Source organism: Oryx dammah, unplaced genomic scaffold, assembly GCF_014754425.2.
Source record: "Oryx dammah isolate SB20612 unplaced genomic scaffold, SCBI_Odam_1.1 HiC_scaffold_13, whole genome shotgun sequence".
Lineage (NCBI taxonomy): Eukaryota > Metazoa > Chordata > Mammalia > Artiodactyla > Bovidae > Oryx > Oryx dammah.
In genome coordinates, this window is record NW_024070197.1 from 17,965,875 (window position 1) to 17,976,876 (window position 11,002).

At 40.4% G+C, this 11,002-nt stretch overlaps 1 protein-coding gene across 1 annotated transcript in view; it reads right to left on the minus strand.

Annotated features, from left to right (window-relative positions):
• The window catches only part of LOC120872609 (zinc finger protein 383-like), a 261,148-nt gene that overhangs the window by 109,473 nt on the left and 140,673 nt on the right, over nt 1–11,002 (minus strand). The gene's annotated exons all lie outside the window — the stretch shown is intronic.

Here is an 11,002-nt window from a genome sequence, read left to right on the forward strand (position 1 = left end):
TCTTCCCAACCCAGGGATCGAACCAAGGTCTCCCGCATTCAAGGCAGACACTTTAACCTCTAAGCCACCAGGGAAGCCAAAGAACTGATAAATACATCAATGGAACAGAATAGTAAATACTGAGTAAACTGCAGTGTATATGAGTTTTATCACATATGGAAAGCGTATAGTTTCAAACCATAGGGGAAAGGAACTGTTTATCTAAAAAAAAAAAAAAAAAATTCTGGCGCAACTGGCTTTTAATCAAGAAGAAAGTAAAGTTGAACTAACAGCACAAACCATATGAAAAAAAACTCCAGATGAACTTAAGATTTAAAATTTTTAAATAACAATAAAATTCTTGAAATAAAAGGAGATTACATGTACAATCTAGAAACTGGGGGAGATTAACTTTACCAATACAGGACACTCAAAAACTGTTAAATGAGTATTTGACTACATGAAAAACTCAGTCTTTTGCTCAGCAAAAGATGCCATCAACAGCCAATAAACAATGACTTGGGGGAAAAATATTTGCAGTCAGAGAAAAAGTGCTCGTCATATTGCAGGAAAAAATAGCCCAGTAACGAAACATGGCAAAGAATATAGTTGAGAGAAGAGCAAATCCAAGTGACTGATGGGCTTATCAAAAAATGTTTAGGCTTAGTAATTGCTGGGGAATGCAGATTAAAGTTATGAGATAACGGTATACAATCAGGCTGGCAAGAAAGAGCAGGAATGCTTTTTGCTGTCAGAAACAAAGAATGAACTTAGCTACTGCTGGTAGAAACATAAATTCTTACAGCTCTTTTGAGAAGCAATCTGACATCTATTATAACTGAAAGTACATCTGTTATAAGTGAAAGTACTCACTTTAGGGGATTTTTTCTTAGAAATAAAACCCCAATACATAAAGGACATCTACATTTATTGTGATGCTGTTCCTAGTGGCAAAAAACACTGACATCAAAATAAATACTGGAAATTGGAAGAGGGAAGGAGATAGGGATATTAGAAGAGGGAAGGAACTATAGTATGTCCACTCCATAGGATGTATATATAGCCATTAAGATGGACAGGTTAAAACTATGCTAGTGAACTTGAATGAAATTCTACAATGTTTTCTTGAGTGAAAAAAGTAAGATAAAAATAAGTGTGTAAAACATGACTCTGTTTTTGTAAATCAGTTACAAAATGCTTCTAGGTGTCTATGAGTGATAAACATGTATCATATGTTTGTGTAAGATTTCATATGCATGGAAAAAGTATAAAAGAGTATGCATTGGGTTGGGGGGAGGTGGGTGATGCAGGTGGTTAATGGGAGATTTAGGGGGGAAAAGCCCAGAAGAAAAAATATGTAAATATCTGAACCACATATGATATGTCCAATATATGATCAAGAAATTTGAAGGGTTAGTAGAACTTTCATTTGTGGAGATATTTGTGGTATATTGTTAAGTTTAAAAGAGAAAATTTCAGAATAATGTATATGAATCTATTTTTTAAAATTAAAATACCTATATGTGTATATATGCATGCATGTGTTTATATGGACAAAGAAAAGTGTGGAGGGATATAAAACAAGGTGTTAATTAACATTGATTACCCTGGTGGGGAACAGAAATAGTTGTTTAATTTATATACCTTTGTATTAAAGGTTTGACTTGTTACAAACATTAACTTTTGTAATTTGAAAAACAAAATAAAGGGGAAATACGTGTTTTGAAATACATGAAGCCTGGGAAATGTTTTCGTTTTCTGACAAGATGGCACCCTGGCCTGGTCTATTATCTTTCCCCTAATCCAGTTTTTGGGATATCACCAGAGTAAAAGAAGACATGTAGATCTAAAGAGCAAAAGGCAATACTTCAAGAAATCCCTCAAGTAGAGAGAATTTTTTGGTTTTATTTTGAAATAATTTGACTTTCAAAAAAATTGCAAAATAGTTCCCGAATAGTCTTCACTCAGCTTCCCCTAATGTTAATACTTTATACAATCATAATACAATGATCAAAACCAGGAAACTAACATTGCTATACCATTATAAGCCCTTCCCAGTGATGTTCTTCGTCTAGTCCAAGATCCAGTCCAGAGCCCACATTACCTGTGATTTCTCTTCAGTTTCCTCCACTCTGTGATAGTTCCTCAGTCTTTTGTTTTTCATAACTTAGACACTTTTGAACAATACTGGCCAGTTATCTTGTAGACTATCCCTCCATTTGGGTTTGATTCAGTGGGTTATGCATTAATAGTACCGAAGAGATGCATCTTCTATTCATCATATCAGCAGGCACATGATGGTGATAAATCTTACTGGTGATGTTAACCTTGGTCAGGGTGCTCACTGTCAGATTTCCCTACTCTAAAGCTACTATTTCTGCCTTTGTAGTTAATATCTAGGGCAAGATACTTTGCAGATAATTTGTTTTTATTGTTTTTTATTTTATTTATTTTCAGCTATGCTGGGTCTTCATTGCTGTGCACGGGCTTTCTCTAGTTGCAGCAAGCGGGGACTACCTTCTAGTTGTGTGAGGGCTTCTCATTGAGTGGCTTCTCTTGTTGCGGAGCACAGGCTCTAGAGCACAGACTCAGTAATTGTGGCGCACAGTCTCAGTTGCTCTGAGCCGTGTGGGATCCTCCTGAACCAAAGATAGAACCCATGTCCCCTCCATTGGCAGGCAGATTCTTAACCACTAGACCACCAGAGAAGTTCAATAATTAAAAAAAAAAATTACACATTAGCCCTGAGAAGGGCATGGCAACCCACTCCAGTATTCTTGCCTAGAGAATCCCATGGACAGAGGAGCCTGGCAGGTACAGTCCATATAGGGTCGCACATAGCTGGAGTTGGACACGACTGAAGTAACTCGGCATTCGTGCACACATTAGCCCCAGAGATTATGTTTGATTAGCTCTGACAGAGGCTTTGAGCATCATCAGTAATTCTGATGGTCAGACAAGGGTGGACCTCTGATATGGATCACACTCCTAATCATTAGCTTTGATACAAAGCACCTTCTTCACATAACAGGTAATAATGAGAAACAATTATGACATTTGTGAACCCTGGTCTCTAGACAACTAACACACCTAAGTATTTTAGTTATCTAGTGCTACCTAACAAATTATCACAAATTTAGTAGCTTAAATCAACCCTCATTTGTTTTCTCACAGTTTCTGTGAGTCCATATATTAGGGGAAGCACACACTGACTGAAACTGCTCACCCTGGCCAGGCACCATGGTAACAATTTGCTTGAGTTGTTTTACGACAGGAGGTCCTGGTAAGGAACACGGAACTAATAAGCCTCCACCAACCGGAAGAATTTGGGAAAGGTCAAAAGGAGATACCACATGTCCAACCATTCTCACTGATATCCATCTTGGCTGAACAAGGCATGCACCACCAGGAAGGACTCTGAGTCAGAATGATTGGCTAAAGATAACCTGGGAACTATCCCATCACCATAAAACCTGAGACTGTGAGCCACATGGCAGAGCAGTTCTGGGTTCCCTTACCCTATTGCTCTCCGCCTGGATGCCCATTCCCAATAAAATCTCTTGGTTTGCCAGCCTATGTGTCTCCCCAGACAATTCATTTCCGAGTGTTAGATAAGAGCCCAGTTTGGGGCCCTAGAAAGGGTCCCCCTTCCTGCAATACATACACTACTCAGCTGGGTCCTTGAATTAAGATCTCACAGAGCTGCAGTCAAGGTGTTGACCACACAATCCTCAACTAGGGAAGAAGTTGCTTCCAGAATCACATAGTTGTTGGCAGAATTCAATTCCATGGGAACTGCTGGACTGAGGACCTCCATTTTGTGCTGGTTGTGGGCCAAAGTCTACCCACTGTTCCCTGCCATGCTGCTGCTAAGTCGCTTCAGTCGTGTCCGACTCCGTGTGACCCCATAGACGGCAGCCCACCAGGCTCCCCCATCCCTGGGATTCTCTAGGCAAGAATACTGAAGTGGGTTGCCATTTCCTTCTCCAATGCATGAAAGTGAAAAGTGAAAGTGAAGTTGCTCAGTCGTGTCCGACTCTTAGCGACCCCAGGGACTGCAGCCTACCAGGTTCCTCCATCCATGGGATTTTCCAGGCATGAGTACTGGAGTGGGGTGCCATTGCCTTCTCCAATTCCCTGCCATAGGTCTCTCCAATGTACAGCTCACAACAGAGCAGCTTGCTTCAAATAAGGAATCAGGTACCAATACAGACACCAGGTGGCGCTAGTGGTAAAGAATCTGCCTGCAATGAAGGAGTCAAAGAGAAAGTTGCTCGGTGCACCCCATAGACGTCCATGGAATTTTCTAGACCAGAATACTGGAGTGGGTAGCCTTTCCCTTCTCCAGTGGATCATCCCAATCCAGGGATCGAACCCAGGTCTCCCACATTGCAGGTGGATTCCTTACCAGTTGAGCACAAAAGAAGCCTAAGAATACTGGTGTGGGTAGGGTAGCCTATCCCCTCTCCAGTGGATCTTCCTGACCCAGGAATGGAACTGTGGTCTCCTGCATTGCAAGGGGATTCTTTACCAACTGAACTATTGAAAGGTTGTTGCTGAACCACGAAAAGACGCCGGGATTCTTGGCCTCCTGAGGAGAAGAATTCAATCTGGGGCCAGAGACGAGACTTGATCGCTTAGAGCTTTTGCGTAATAAAGTTTTATTAAAGTATAAAGGAGATAGAGAAAGCTTCTGACATAGACACCAGAAGGAAAGACTACCCCTCTGCTAGTTTTTAGCTGGATGTTATATAGTCACTAGCAGTCTGTTAATGAAAGAAAAGAATGTCTTAAAACTCAGAATGGCACCAGGCCCCTCATCCATAAAATGTATTTTGGGATAATCTTGGCACCAGATGAGTCATCCCAGGCCATAAAACGATTGACTTGAATCTTGTAGAAAGACAGATCGCCATACAAATAGTTTTGTTTACATAGATTAGGGGAACAATGTCTGAGTATAACATACTGGTTTATCAAGTCGGTTCTGAGTCATTAGGCTGAACCGACTTGAAGACAGAGTCTGGGGTAAATGCATAGTATATTAACATAGCTTAAGACAAACATTTCCATAAGAAAAATGCATTGGTTAACTCAAGGTTTGGGAATAGTTAACTTCAAGTGGAACCAGGTGTCATTATAGCAACACAGTATTTTAAGAGAAATCTCCTTTTAAATTTGTATAGAGAAGGGAAAAAAATGTATATATATATATAGTGATATATAAAAATATGTATATATATAGTGAGATATATATATACATATTTTTTCCTTCTCTATACAAATTTAAAAGGAGCTATCTCTTAATATATATATATTTTAAGATATATATATAGTGATATATATATATATCTCACTGGTTTGTTTCCTCCTGCTGCTTAAGAGAGAGATAAAAAATGTCTGACACTTGCAGCCTATTTCCTTCATTTGGAGACCCCTGGCCTTTCTGCCTGTTACCCTCTCACTATCAGGGTTCAATCCCTGGGTTGGGAGTCCCCGGGTCGGAAGGAAGTTCAATCCCTGGGTCGGGAGGAAGGCATGGCAACTCCAGTATTCTTGCCTGGAGAATCCCCATGGACAGAGGAGCCGGGTGGGCTACAGTCCACGGGGTTGCAAAGAGTTGGACACGACTGAAGCGACTCAGCACACACTCACCAAGACAGAAGTTACACTTTATTGTCATGCATGTGACATCCTTTGCTGTTATTTTATCGGTTTGATGCAAGTCACAGTTCCCAGTCACATTCAAAAGGAGGAAATTACATAACGGTGTTAGGTAGTTAGAACAGAAAACAGGAGTCCAAAATGGCGGTGACTAAAAGACAAGGAAGGGAAAAGCCCGCGAAAATAGAACAAAGGACGGTCAAAAGAAGGTCCGAGGACCGGAATGAGGACTTCAGGTAGAACAAACAACACTCCTGGCTAACCCAATTTACACAGGGCAGGCCCAGGCGGGGAGGAAAAACCACATAAAAAGAGGAGCCGAAGCACGCTCCCTCCTTCTCTCTCCCACACGCTGGGGCGCTCTCTTTGCGTCTTTGGGTTGACATTCCCTCACACCTCAAGGATGGATTTTCCTGCTATTATCTAAATAAAATAGAGCTGTAACACGGAGCTGTAACACTGATTTGTCTAAGAGCTATAACACAGTCCGTTTGAGACCTGAGAGCTATAACACGGTCTGTCCAAGACCCGAGAGCTGTGACACACCAAGGGCTTTAATGTCCATCACTCCAAATCTTTCTTGTGACAAGACAGAACCAAAGAGTATATGCTTGCCTAACAAGAGGAATTCCTCCTTCCAGATTTTTCAGGAGGTAGTGGTCACTGCAGGCAGCTTAGAACCTACCCACCTCACCAGGGAAATAGGTTTGAAAGTAGGGAAGAGTCAAGAAGGCGACTGTGCTGAAACAAGGCTGAGTGAGCCATGTATTCTGGATATGCTTGATGGGACTTAAAAAAAAAATTTTTTTTCCCTTGGCTGCACCACAGGACATGTGGGATCTTAGATCCCCAACCAGGAATCAAACTCAGCCCCCTGCAGTAGAAGCTCAAAGTCTTAACCACTGGACTGCCAGGAAAGTCCCTTCCTGAGAGTTCTTGAACTCCAAATAGAAGTAATATATCCATTTATCACAAGTGGATACAGAGTGCTTTCCATGAACCAGGCACTGTTCTTGGTATTGGGGATAGCAAGCAATGCCAAAGCAAGAGAGTACCAGAAAAACATCTACTTCTGCCTTATTGACTATGCCAAAGCCTTTGACTGTGTGGATCACAACAAACTGTGGAAACTTCTTAAAGAGATGGGAATGCCAGACCACCTGACCTGTCTCTTGAGAAATCTGTATGCAGCTCAGGAATCAACAGTGAGAACTGGACATGGAACAACAGACTGGTTCCAAATAGGGAAAGGAGTATGTCAAGGCTGTATATTGTCACCCTGCTTATTTAACTTATATGCAGAGTACATCATGAGAAACGCTGGGCTGAAGCACAAGCTGGAATCAAGATTGCTGGGAGAAATATCAATAACCTCAGATGTGAAGATGACACCACCCTTATGGTAGAAAGTAAAGAACTAAAGAGCCTCTTGATGAAAGTGAAGAGTGAAAAAGTTGACTTAAAATTCAACATTCAGAAAATGAAGATCATGGCATCTGGTCCCATCACTTCATGGCAAGTAGATGGGGAAACAGTGGAAACAGTGGCAGACTTTATTTTGGGGGGCTCCAAAATCACTGCAGATCGTGACTGTAGCCATGAAATTAAAAGACATTTGCTCCTTGGAAGGAAAGTTATGACCAACCTAGATAGCATATTGAAAAGCAGAGACATTACTTTGCCAACAAATTGTCTAGTCAAAGGTATGGTTTTTCCTGTGGTCATGTATGGATGTGATAGTTGGACTATAAAGAAAGCTGAGCACCGAAGAATTGATGTTTTTGAACTGTGGTGTTGGAGAAGACTCTTGAGAGTCCCTTGGACTGCAAGGAGATCCAACCAGTCCATCCTAAACAAAATCAGTCCTGACTATTCATTGGAAGGACTGATGCTGAAGCTGAAATTGCAATACTTTGGCCACCTGATGCAAAGAACTGACTCATTTGAAAAGACCCTGATGCTGGGAAAAATTGAAGGCAGGAGAAGAAGGGGATGACAGAGGATGAGATGGTTGGATGGCATCACCGACTTGATGGACATGAGTTTGAGTAAACTCCAGGAGTTGGTGATGGACAGGAAAGCCTGGTGTGCTGCAGTCCATGGGGTCGCAAAGAGTTGGACACGACTGAGCGACTGAACTGAACTGAACTGAATGATTGAGCATCTTTTCTTCTGTTCATTGGCCATCTGTATACTATCTTTGGAGAAATGTCTATTCATGACCTTTGCCCATTTAATCAGGTTTTTTAAAAATTAATTTTTGGTGTTCTGGGTCTTTGTTGCTGCTTGGGCTTTTTTCTAGTTGCAGTGTTGGGGTTACTCTCTAGTTTCATTGTTTGGGCCTCTCATCACAGTGGCTTCTCTTGTTGCCAAGCGCAGGCTCCAAGGAGCAGGCCTCAGTAGTTGTAGCTCCCATGATCTAGTGCACAGGCTCAATAGTTGTGGTACACGGGCTTAGCTGCTTCAAGGCATGTGGGATTTCTCCTGGCTTAGGGTTCTAACCTGTATCTCATGCACTGGCAGTCGGATTCTTTACCACTGAACCACCAGGGAAACCCTTTTTATATTGCTTTTGGAATTGTTTATATATTCTAGATATTAATCTCTTATCAGATACATGATTTGTAGACATTTTATACCATCCTATGAATTGCCTTCTCATTCTCTTGACAATCTTATTTTTTCCTCACCAAGAGGTATGTGGGATCTTAGTCCCCCAACCAAGGATCAAACCTTCATCCCCTGCATTGGAAGATTGGCGTGGCAACCACTGGACCACCAGGGAAGTCTTTTCTTCTATGTTTGAATTTAGTTTGCTTTCATTATTCTGACATTTTGTCTTATATATTTAGTTCATTTATTAGTGATTTCCTGATATTATCAGCAAGCCAATACATTAAAAATATTTTTTAATTTATGTATGGTTGCACTGGGCTTCCCTGGTGGCTCAGACAGTAAAGAATCTGCCTGCAATGTAGGAGACCCAGGTTCGGTCCCTGGGTTGGGAAGATCCCCTGGAGGAGGGCATGGAAACCCACTCCAGTATTCGTGCCTGGAGAATCCCCAGAGACAGAGGAGCCTGGTGGGCTACAGTCCACGGGGTCGCAAAGTATCGGACACGACTGAGTGACTAAGCACACAAGCAGGGTACATGGCTGCGCTGGGTCTTTGTTGCTGCAGGGGTCTTTCTCTTATTACAGGGAGCAGGGGCTACTCTAATCGCCATGCTTAGGCTTCTCACTCCAGTGGCTTCTCGTTTCAGAGCACAGGCTCTAGGGTGCACAGGCTTCACTAGTTGTGGTGCACTGGCTTAATTGCCCTGCAGCACGTGAAACCTGCTGCTGCTGCTAAGTCGCTTCAGTCATGTCCGACTCTGGGCCAAAGATAAAACCCTTTTTCCCTGCACTGGCAAGTGGACTCTCAACCACTGGACCACCAGGGAAGTCCCAGTCTATACATTCTAATCTAAATACAGATCTAGTTGCCTGCCAACCCTCAAAAGTTTTCCTACAGAATGTGCTTATATTGTTGGCGTGTGTGTGCTTAGTTACTCGGTTGTGTCTGATCTTTGCTACCTCACGGATTGTAGCCCGCCAGGCTCTTGTGTCCATAGGATTTCCCAGGCAAGAATACTGGAGTGGGTGGCCATTTCCTTCTCCAGGGAATCTTCCCAACCCAGGGATTAAAGCCACGTTTCCTCCTTGGCAGGTGGATTCTTTACCACTGAGCCACCAGAGAAGCCCCAACATTTGGAGGAGCATTGTCAATATTTAGATATTGTTGTCTATCATAGTTTAATTTTTTCCCATTCTGGAAAAGAATATGATGTACAGGTTTTCTGAGAAGGAAGTGATTAACTTAATATTTCATGTCTCTTTTTTGACAAATGGGTTTTCAACTATTCTTGATAAATAAGTTTTTTGCTGGGTATGAGATAATTGTGCAGCATGAAGTACAAGGTGTTAATGTAGGCTTATTCACCCATTCTTTGTCTCTGAGCTTTCTTAGTGTTTTATTTTTCTTTTTATACTTTATGTTGAATAAGGAGTAAGTGTTGCTAAGATGCTTTTTTGCACACATTACAACCATAGGTCCTTTTTTCATTATAAATTCTTTGATATAAATTATGATGAAACACGGTTAAAGTCCTTTCCATAAATAATAATGTTGAAAATATTAATGTTAATTTTGATAACTACCAGCTACATTCTTACTATATGTAAGACTCCCATTTTTCACTTAACTCAAATGAGTTAAATCCTTACAACAATCCAACATAACCATCATTAGTAATTATACAAAAAAAAGTATAAAGCAACACTTTTTCTAAACTGATTACATATTTGGTTTTATGTGCACATACATGTAAAAAACTTTTTAAAAAAGGTTTCAACGGATAAAAATAAATTCATAATAGTGATTATGAGGGAATTAGGGATTATTGGCAATTTTTTACAGGGAGAAAATACTCATTAGTTATTTCAACATTGAAATTAAATGTTTTGAAATTTCAAACAAAACAAGTACTAAAGTTGCATTTAGAAAGCAACTTCTGTAACTGCCAAAGTTTAAACAGGCACCAAAATATTTATCAGTAGTTATTTAGCAAAATGAGAGTCAACCACAGAAAAGATTATGACACCATTAAAAATAATAATACATAAACATCTGTACTTAAACAGTAGCGTGATAAAAGCAGGTTATGGTACAACATGTACCATATGTACAACATGTATGTCATGATTACATGAAATAAAGCCTGCAAGGATATACTATGATAATTTGAAAGCAGTCATTTCTGTTTCACAGGCTTATAAATTTTTATTTCTTTGTGCCCTCTGTTTTTTAACAAGAAAATACTAAACAAAAGGAAAAAAGAATAGAGCTTTCTTCGAATACAAATTGATAATTCTACCATGAATTCAAAGATAGCCTATGCAACACAACTTACAGTGTAGTATGTTATAGGCCACAGAAATAGAAAAGATGGTCCTAAAACAGAGAATTTGGGGGACAGAATTTTTTGAGGGAAAAGGGGGTTTAATTTAGACCTTGAATTATTAAATTCACATTATTATTAATTCACATTATTAAATACATTTGATTAATGTTATATATAAAATTACAAACACATTAGAAAAAATAGTGTTAACAGTGTACTGGGTTGAACTATGTTGGAAGTCCAAACCCCTGGTATGTTAATGTGACAGTACCTGGAAATAAGGTCTCTGCAGATAAAATCTAGTTAAGATGAGGTCCTTTTGGTGAGCCCTAATCCAATATGACCTGTGTCTGTATTACAGAACAGATGCAGAAACACACAGAGAACGTAGTGTGAAGATGGAGGCAGAGATAGCAG